Below are 10,153 nucleotides of genomic sequence, written 5' to 3'. Positions count from 1 at the left end.
TTCTGGAAATTCTTCTAACAATTCTGCATGTGAATCTATAGTTTGAATATAATAACATATATCATCTGCAGATTGCGGTTGTTACATAGCTCTATCAACTGAAAAGGTAACACTCTCATCCTCTATACTTAGGGTCAATTTCTTACCAAACACGTCTATCATTGCTTTAGCCGTGTTTAAGAATGGTCTTCCTAATATGAGAGGAACTTGAGAATCTTCTTCCATGTCCAGAACAACAAAATCTACTGGAAATACTAAAGTACCAACTTTAACTAGCATGTTCTCCATTATCCCTCTAGGATATTTTATTGATCTATCGGTTAGTTGTATACTTATTCTTGTTGGTTTCAATTCTCCAAGGTCTAGTTTAGCGTATAGTGAATACGGCATTAAATTTATACTAGCACCTAAGTCTGCCAATGCTTCTATTGAACTAAGACTACCCAGAAAACATGGAATTGTGAAACTTCCTGGATCAGATAATTTTTCTGGTATCTTATTCAACAGCACTGCTGAACAATTAGCATTCATAGTAACAGCCGAGAGTTCTTTCATTTTCTTTCTATTTGTGATTAGATCTTTCAAGAATTTAGCATATCTAGGCATTCCTGAAATCACATCAATGAAAGGAAGATTGACATTTATTTGTTTAAACATATCCAAGAATTTAGATTGCTCGGCTTCAAGTCTCTCTTTTTTCATTTTACTCGGGTAAGGAAGTGGTGGTTGGTATGGTTTAACATAAGGTTTAGCCTTAACTGTGTTATCTTCATTAACCTTTTCAACTACCGGTTCTTTTTCCTTATCTTGTTCAGGTTGTGGTTCTTGTGGAGTAGGAATAGCTTCATCAGAATTTACAGGTATTTTAGGTGGTTTAAGTGTTGTACCACTTCTTGTGGTAATGGCTTTAGCTGTTTCATTCCGGGGGTTAGCATTTGTATCACTAGGTAGACTTCCCGGTTTTCTTTCACCTATCAACCTTGCTAGGATACTTACTTCTTGTTCCAAATTTTGAATAGAAGCTTGTTGATTTCTAAATGCTTGAGCATTATGTTCATTGGTTTGTTTCTGAGATGTGAAAAACTGCGTTTGAGTTTCAACTAGCTTCGTCATCATATCTTCTAAATTCGGCTTTTTATCATCGGTTTGTGGTGGTTTGTTTTGAAAATTAGGTCTTTGCTGGTTTTAAGTATTATTGGATACTTGTTGATTACTAGGACCTTGTTGGTTGTTGTATGGAACATTTCGGTTATAATTTTGGTTTTGATTGTAAATCGGTCTTGGCGGTTGATAATTATTCTGATAATTATTTCCAGGCCTTTGGTTTATGTATGAAATATTCTCTCTTTGTTCCATTGTTAGTTCAATACTGAGACAATCTTTTGTCAAATGTGGTACTCCACATTGCTCACAACTAATTCGTATTGAGTGTATATCTTTAATCATCTTTTCCATTCGTCTCTCGACAGCATCTATCTTTGCGGAAATGGAATCTAAGTCATGGCTAGAATCGGCTCTAGCTGCTTTAGATGATCTAACGATATCTTTTTCTTGGTGCCACTCATGTGAGTGGGAAGCAGTGTTATCAATATTTTTGTAAGCATCAGTTTCGGTTTTCTTCATAATAGAACCACCAGCTGCTATATCTATGTCTTTTCTTGTAGTGATGTCGCATCCCTGGTAGAATATTTGTACTATTTGACAGGTGTCTAAACCATGTTGCGGACATCCTCTTAATAACTTTACAAATCTTGTCCATGCCTCATATAGAGTTTCATTTGGTTTCTGTGTGAACGTAACAATTTCTCCTTGAAGTCTTACGGCTTTAGATGCCGGAAAGAATTGTTTAAGAAATTTTTCAACTAAAACGTCCCATGTATCAATCGCCCCTTCAGGTAACGATTCCAACCAATCTTTGGCTTCTCCCTTTAAAGTCCAGGGAAATAACATGAGATATATCTGTTCATCCTCAACTTCCCTTATTTTAAATAGTGTGCAGATCCTATTAAAGGTACAAAGATATTCATTTGGATCTTCCTTCGGCGCACCACTAAATTGGCATTGATTAGTCACCATATGTAGAATTTGTCCTTTGATTTCATAATCTGGCGCATTAATGTCTGGATGAGTAATTGCGTGACCTTGGCCAGTGCGTTTAACTCTCATTCGGTCTTCCATACTTAAAGGTTACAGATTTTCCATAATTGAATTTGTTGAATCTGAATCAATAGAGGATTCTGATTTAATGGTTCGTTCCTCAACAATCTCTGTTTGAATGATTGGTGGTTCCGGAGGAAAAATTAATGGTTCAGGATCTATGAATTGTCCCTGAATATTCTCCGGATTTTCAATTGTGAGGTCGGGTTCAAAAAATGGATTATCGGAAATTTGAATTGGAGTACTTGGTCGACTGGATGATGATTCTAAAGAAAAATCAACGGCGGTAATATTAGCTAGATGTCTTGATCGAGTTACAGGTGGTGAACGTACAAAAGGTGGTGAACGTCTTGCTCGGTGCATTCACTGAATATCCTATTAGTTTTTAAAAGGAAAGAAAAATTATATAAGTTATCCAATTAATAGACTTTTCTGATTTTGCCCACGTTTCGAATAGCCAAAAGATGCAGCAGAGGGGCAGGATTCGTTTGGTCTCAATATAATTGAGTACTGTTTGGCTCTAATAACCCGGTCCAGGTACAAATCCAACTATTACTACGAATCAGAAAATTTTGATGTCTATCAATTTAACTACTTAAAATAAATTTTCGTAATTTTAAGAAATTTAGATAAGAAGAAGAATAAAAATCTATATCCTAAAACTAGAATGTCGAGAAATAAGAAAGAAAAAGAGCGCGTCGAAAAAGGTCGAAAAAGGGTTGAAAAATAAAAGGCGTCGAAAAATAAGAAAGAAAAAGAGTGACTTATAAAACTTTAAAACACTCGACTAACCCTACTTTATTACTATCACTAACTTAAAATTAAAATTGCAAATTGAGATTACTAATTGGAGTGATAATTGATACATAGGTAAAAGGCGTCGAAAAATAAAAATAAGAAAGTAGCGCGTTTAAACTTAAAAAGGAACTAAAAACTAAAAAATTAAAAGTTGCGTCTAAAAATATTTAAGCTTACAAGTAAAACTATATCCCAAATGGCAATATCTTAAAAAGGAACTAAAACTTAAAAAGGTGTCGCAAAATTCTAAAGCACTTAAATCTTAGTCTAAAGAAAAAGCACTTAAGGGATTTTACGGCAAATCCTAAAATTCTAGAAATAAAAATAAGCTACGGCAAAAACTATGGATTAAAACTAAATATGAGTGAAAAAACACAAATATTACGCTAAAACAATTAAAAAGGTACAAAATATAAAAATATACTAAAAGTTGTAAAAAATATAATTTTTATAAAAATATTATTTTTATATTATTTATTTAATAAAACTATTAATTTTATAACTTATTTAAAACTAATTAAACTAAATATACAAATTAAATAAATAAACTAAACTAAAATATATATAATATATAACCCTAATTAGGGTTTAAATATAATAATAATAATTATAATCCATAATCAATGCAGGTTGCAGTCAACTGTGGCGTGTCAGCAGAGCTCATGCGATCGCATGATTTCTAAGTTACCAAGCCATGCGATCGCATGGGCTAGGGTTTCGGGCCAGACACTGGGCTACTACAGGACTGGACTCGAGTAATTTTTATTTTTTTTCTCTTGTTTTGCTGTATTATATTTCTGTTTTATATATTTATGTAATATATTAATATAAATTAAATAAAACTTATATTTTTATAAAATAAAGATAAAGAAACTTTTATATAACTTATATATTTAACAAACTCTTAAAAATATTTATATTTTTCTTTTTCTTTTTTATATTTTCGAATATTTAAAACGTATTTTTACAAAAGCGTATTTTTTATAAAAGTAAACTTAAAAATAAAAATCTTTTTTTTTATATTAGCGTTGTGCTTCCGGCGTTTAAGCAAGAAATTGATCCCCGGCAGCGGCGCCAAAAATACTTGATGTTAAAGCTAAGGGGTATAAAATACTATTAAATTTTACAAGGAAATACTATTAAATACGATACAATTTTACACAAGATATTTATTTATTTATAGAATGGATATACTTAAACCTTGCTACAACACTTATAGGCAGTGTACCTAATCGTACAGTAGTGTAGTTTTTAGTAAGTCCGGTTCGTTCCACAGGGAATCTGTTAAACAAAGCTTAACGCTATATTAGTTTAATTTATAAAAATACAAATATATATATATAAGTAATATTATTATTATAAAAAGGGGGTTTTTACCGTTTAATGACCGGTTTGTCGATTTTAAAAATTTTAGTCGCAGTTAAAACCTAATGTAAAATATTAAATAAATAAAAGACTTAATTTAAAGCGTAAAATAAATAACGATAATGAAATTGCAATAAATAAAAGTGCGATAAAATAAAATTGCAATAATTAAAAAGTACGATAATTAAAAGTGCAATTAAATACAATAACAATAAATAAAAGTGCGATAATTAGAAGTACAATTAAATATAAAATAAAGGAAATTAAATATGAAATAAAAGAATTATGCTTATTTAAACTTCCGTAATCATGATGTTTGACGTGTTGATTTTAGTTTTATGCCCATGGGTTAATTGTCCTTTGTCCTGGATTATTTAATATGTCCGTCTGGTTTTTGTCCATAACAGTCCATCAGTCATAAATATAAAGTGCGAGTGTCCTCGTCAAATTATCCTTATACCCGAAGTCAAATATTCCAACTAATTGGGGACTTAAACTGTAACAAGGTTTTAATACTTTGTTTAATAATTACACCAGGTTATCGACTGCGCGTAACCCAAGGTTTTAATACTTTGTTATCAATTATTCCAAGTGTCCTTGTACATAATTTCACCCCTGTTTTAATAATTCCATAGACTATTAATCCATTCCCGTGTCCGGTTAAATGAACGATTATTCGTACATATAAATAACCCGCCCATCGTGTTCGATCGAGTGTATATGGTTATTTATAGGGACGTCCAATTGTAAATATTTATATTAAAATTAACAAACTATCATTTAGTTAAACAAATATAAAACCCATTAATAGCCCATAGTATAATTTTCACAAGTGTCGTTCTTTTGTCCAAACCCCAATTATGGTACAAAGCCCAATTACCCAATTTTAATATTTTTAGCCCAACATCATGATTACTTCGGATTAAATAAGCATAATAATAACTTAGCTACGAGACATTAAATTAAAAAGGTTGAACATAACTTACAATGATTAAAAATAGCGTAGCGTTACACGGACAGAATTTCGACTTACACTCTTACAACATTCGCTAACATACCCTTATTATTAGGATTCAAAATTAAAATTAAAATATAAATATATATATATATATATATTTACGTATATAGAGAGAGATTAATATATGTTGAATGATGCACCAAACACTCGATTTTATAGGCCTTGTGAATTGGAAAAGATGCTCATGCAATCGCATGGAGTTTCTTCCTCCAGGCCATGCGATCGCATGGCCTCTATTTACAGCTCACATGAGCTTGTTTTCTTATGCCGACGGTTTTTAAATATAATATAATATATATAATTTTAAGAATTAATTATATATTATATTATATTCATGTGCATAGTTGACTTGTAATTTTTAGTCTATTGCGTCGAGCGTTGAGAGTTGACTCTGGTCCCAGTTTCGGATTTTCGAACGTCCTTGCGTACAATTTAATATCTTGTACTTTGCGTTTTGAATCTTGTACTCTTGTAATTTCAAGACGTTTCTTATCAATAATTGGAACCTCTTTGATTGTATTTTGTACTTTTGAGCTTTTTGGTTGTTTGCGTCTTCAATTCGTCGAATCTGTCTTTTGTCTTCACCTTTTATTATTTAAACGAATATCACTTGTAAATAGAACAATTGCAACTAAAAGCTTGTCTTTCTTGAGGAATAATGCTATGAAATATATGTTCGTTTTTAGCATTATCAATGAGTTACCGGGTGTTCTGGTGGAAAGACAAGTTGAATTTCGCGTTGAGTTGATTCCAGGGGCTACCCCCATTGCTAAAACTCTTTATCGTTTAGCGCCGACGAAAATGCAAGAGTTGTTAAATCAAACCCAAGAGCTACTTGAAAAGGATTTTATCCGACCGAGTGCTTCACCATGGGGCGCTCCGGTTTTATTCGTGAAGAAGAAGGATGGTAGTATGCGGATGTGCATCGATTATCGGGAGTTGAACAAAGTGACGATCAAGAATCGTTATCCATTACCTAGGATTGACGATTTGTTCGACCAACTCCAAGGTGCAACGTATTTCTCTAAAATCGACCTACGGTCCGGCTATCACCAAATGCGGTTCTGTGAGGAAGACATCGAGATAACGGCTTTTCGAACGCGTTATGGGCATTTTGAATTCGTAGTTATGCCTTTTGGTCTTACGAATGTACCGGCAGCATTCATGGATCTTATGAACCGAGTGTGCCAACCTATGTTGGACAAGTCGGTAATTATGTTCATCGATGACATACTTGTCTATTCGAAGAGTATGAAGGAACATGAACATCATTTGCGAAGTGTGTTAAAGACGTTGCGGAAGGAGAAGTTGTATGCTAAATTCTCCAAATGTGAATTTTGGCTAATGGAGGTTCAATTCCTTGGCCACATTGTGAACGAAAATGGTATTCAAGTAGATCCGGGGAAAATAGAGACGGTAAAGAGTTGGGGACGACCGACTACGCCTACGGAAATCCGAAGTTTTCTCGGATTGGCCGGCTATTATCGTCGGTTTATCCAAGACTTTTGCAAGATTGCTTCTCCATTGACGAAGTTAACGAGAAAGAATGCGAGATTTAATTGGGAGAACGAGCAAGAAATTGCTTTTCAATTGTTAAAAGAGAAGTTTTGTCAAGCTCCGGTGCTAGTTTTGCCGGAAGGGGTGGAAGACATGACGGTCTATTGTGATGCTTCTTTAAATGGGCTAGGTTGTGTTCTAATGCAAAGGGGTAAAGTCATCGCTTATGCCTCTCGACAATTAAAGGAACATGAAATGAGATATCTGACTCATGATCTTGAGTTGGCGGAAGTTGTTCATGCGTTGAAAATTTGGCGCCATTACTTGTATGGTGTCAAGTGTACGATTTATTCGGATCACAAGAGTTTGAAACATCTTTTTGATCAAAGAGATTTGAATTATCGTCAACGTAGATGGATGGATGTGGTGAAAGACTGCGATTGTGAAATACTTTATCATCCGGGTAAGGCGAATGTGGTCGCGGATGTATTAAGTCGAAAGAGTCAACATCCGACAATACGAGTAGGATCGTTACGTATGATTATTACTAATGATTTTCTTGAAAAACTTGGTGTGATTCAAATTGAAGCTTACGTTCACAACAAGCATGCGGAATGAATTGTGGGGCAATCGGAATTCATTACTATGGGTTCGCGTGGTTTGTTGTCTTTTCAAGGTAGAGTGTGGGTGCCTAAGATGGGGGATTATCGACGAGTGCTACTTGATGAAGCACATAAGTCAAAGTATTCCATTCATCCGGGCGCGACGAAAATGTATCTTGATTTGAGAAAGGATTATTGGTGGTCGGGCATGAAATGTGATGTTGTTAAGTATGTTGAGCAATGTGTCACGTGTTTGCAATTTAAAGCCGAACACCAAAAGCCGTATGGTAAGTTACAACCGTTGGAAATTCCGAAATGGAAATGGGAGCACATTACCATGGATTTCATTACAAAATTACCAAAGACGGCGAGAACCCAATTTGATTCGATTTGGGTGATAGTTGATCGATTGACGAAAAGTGCCTTGTTTCTTCCCATTCGGAAAGCGATATCAACAGAGACTTTGGCTAAGTTGTTTATCAAAGAGGTAGTCGCTCGACATGGGGTTCCTATATCTATTATTTCAGATCGAGATACCCGTTTTACATCTCGGTTTTGGAAAAAGTTTCATGAAGATATGGGCACACAATTGAAATTGAGCACGGCGTATCATCCTCAAACGGACGGTCAAACCGAACGTACGAATCAAACTTTGGAGGATATGTTACGGGCGTGTATTATTGATTTCGGTGGTAGTTGGGATGAGCACTTACCTTTGGTGGAATTCTCATACAATAATAGTTATCATACTAGTATCGGGATGCCACCTTATGAGATGCTTTATGGGCGAAGGTGTCGAACTCTGATTTGTTGGGGTGAGATTGGTCAGAAAGAAATCGGGAGTACCGATTTGGTATTAGAAACGAATAGCAAGATTGATATGATTCCGGATCATTTGCAAAAGGCGCAAGATAGACAAAAGTCGTATGCGGACAAGCGTAGACGAATGATCAAATTTCAAGAAGGTGACATGGTGATGCTTAAGGTTTCGCCATGGAAAGGTGTTATTCGATTTCGAAAACGGGGAAAGTTAGCTCCTTGGTTTATTGGGCCATTTAAGGTTTTAGCTCGTGTTGGTGAAGTCGCGTATCATTTGGAATTACCCGAAGAGCTTGCGAGAATCCATAATACATTTCATGTTTCCCATCTCCGCAAGTGTCTTGTGGATGATTCATCTTGGGTACCTTCAGACGAGATTGAGCTAAAGAATAAGTTAGAATATATTGAGGAGCCGATTGGCATACTCGATGAGAAGGTCAAAAGGTTGAGAAATAAAGAAGTGAGAACATATAAAGTTCAATGGCGTCGTAGTAAAGGTTCTGAGTTTACTTGGGAGTCCGAAGAATTCGTGTTGGTTTACCTTCCCTCTTGTCATGCGGCTTGGATCATAAGGACGCGCTCCGGTTCAAGTGGGGGAGAGTTGTAAGACCCTAATATTCATTGTACAACAGGGTATATATGGTACATAGCGTGTGGGTGAAGTTGTGTAATCAAACAGAAGTCAGAAACTGAGCTGGGCTAGGTGCGCTCAGCGCACACCTAATGGTGCGCGCTGCGTACTGTTCACTGTAGCCGGATCCAGCTCTTTTATTCAGATATTTTGATGGGATTTTTGGTAATTTCACTTGTGGACGAGTTAAAGGCCAGTTAGTCAGTTTATGGAGTATCATTAACTCCATTATCAACAACCTTATCCTCTTCACTAAAATTTTAGAGAGAGAGTGTGATTCTTGAGTGAGAAAGCTTAAATCCAAGAGGAAGAAGTTGTTCTCGGACCAAAGTGCGGGTATTAAAGTTGTCCATCTCCTCTCTAGCTCCGTTGTGGTCGTAGTGGTATGTTCTAACTTTAATTTCCTTACTTTGACTTTGTGTAAGGGTTAGGAATTGGGTAAATGAAGAACATAAAACTCATATTTGGTGATTTTGGGTGTTCTTGGGTAAGATGGAGTCATAAAGACTCAATGGTGACTAACCTAAGGTTTCAAAATGTTAATTGATGTTTATGAGTTCTAATTGGTTAGTTAATCACTAGCACACCTAGTGAATTTAGTAAATGGGTGTTAGATGGGTTAGTAGATAACCCGAAATGAGTGTGTTGACTTTAAATTAGTCAAAGGGCTAATGATTGACCTAATTGGGAAATATGGGTATGAAATACCCTAATTGTGTAATGGTTAGTGTTGTTGAACCTTAATCACTAGCTTTTAAGTGATTAATGATGGTCTTGACCCTTAAAGGGCGGTTTTGGTGAAAATGGGGGCATTTAATGCATTTAAGTCATTAAATGCACATAAGTGAAATTGTTGGTATTTAGTCCAAGTAGTTATATGGGTTGATTGAAGTACTTATTATATTAGGTACTTTGCTTTGAAGCTTGCGGAAGTATAAAACCGACACCAAATCGTTAAAGGTGAGTGGAATGATTATATGCATATGTATGTAATGTATTTATTTGTATGCTATGGTATGAACCAAAGAGCCGGTAGTGCCATAGTATATGCGAGCGTGCTATGATGTGAACCAAAGAGCCGGTAGCGTCATAGTACGTGTGTTATAGTGTGAACCAAAGAGCCGGTAGCGCTATAGCACGATTTGTTAGGGTGTGAACCAAAGATCCGGTAGCACCTTAGCATTGTTAGAGTGTGAACCAAAGAGCCGGTAGCACTCTAGCATGACTATGACTCGAGTTGTGATGTGGACCAAAGAGCCGGTAGCA

The 10,153-nt window shown here is 35.3% G+C and overlaps 1 non-coding gene across 1 annotated transcript; it reads left to right on the top strand.

The window, feature by feature from the left end:
- Positions 1–1,711: 1,711 nt before the first annotated feature.
- Positions 1,712–1,818, top strand: LOC139887384 (small nucleolar RNA R71). The gene has a single exon (XR_011773219.1). It is a non-coding gene; the product is annotated as a small nucleolar RNA R71 (small nucleolar RNA).
- Positions 1,819–10,153: the final 8,335 nt, after the last annotated feature.

This window comes from Rutidosis leptorrhynchoides, chromosome 1 (assembly GCF_046630445.1).
Source record: "Rutidosis leptorrhynchoides isolate AG116_Rl617_1_P2 chromosome 1, CSIRO_AGI_Rlap_v1, whole genome shotgun sequence".
Classification (NCBI taxonomy): domain Eukaryota; kingdom Viridiplantae; phylum Streptophyta; class Magnoliopsida; order Asterales; family Asteraceae; genus Rutidosis; species Rutidosis leptorrhynchoides.
Note: the sequence above shows the minus strand (reverse complement) of the source record. Positions and strands in the feature narration are given on the sequence as shown.